Source organism: Elephantulus edwardii, unplaced genomic scaffold (assembly GCF_000299155.1).
Source record: "Elephantulus edwardii isolate Elephantulus edwardi_28Jun2011 unplaced genomic scaffold, EleEdw1.0 scaffold00373, whole genome shotgun sequence".
Lineage (NCBI taxonomy): Eukaryota > Metazoa > Chordata > Mammalia > Macroscelidea > Macroscelididae > Elephantulus > Elephantulus edwardii.
Genome location: NW_006400123.1, coordinates 1,624,896 through 1,625,377, shown reverse-complemented (window position 1 = coordinate 1,625,377; position 482 = coordinate 1,624,896).

Genomic DNA, 482 nt, shown 5'->3' with positions numbered 1-482 from the left:
TCAATGAAACACAGATATACATTCCTCTAGTATTTCCTGCTTTCAGCTAAGATCCATCTAACATTAGCAACAATATTCCTAGTACCATGACCCCTTCTAAACATAATATTCCATTTTTAGTCTTTTTATTTTACTTGATTCTGTTGTGATGTTGCCTGTTTCATCTTTTATTCATTATTTGTTTCTTTTCCTTTGTTAGTTGTGCTAGTGGTTTGTCGATTTTATTGACCTTTTCAAAGAACCTATAGTTTTGTTGATGGTTTCAATTGTTTTTCTCTTTTCTATTTCATTTCTTTCTGCTTTAATTTTTATAATTTCAGCTTTTTTAGAGGGTGTCGGGTTTTCTCTGGTGTTCTTTTTCAATTTGTTGGAGATGTTGGATTAGAAAATTGATGGTCATTTTTTCCTGCCTTTTGATGTGTTTGCTTATTGCTATAAATTTACCTCTGATTGCTGCTTTGGCTGCTTTGCAGAGGTTTTGG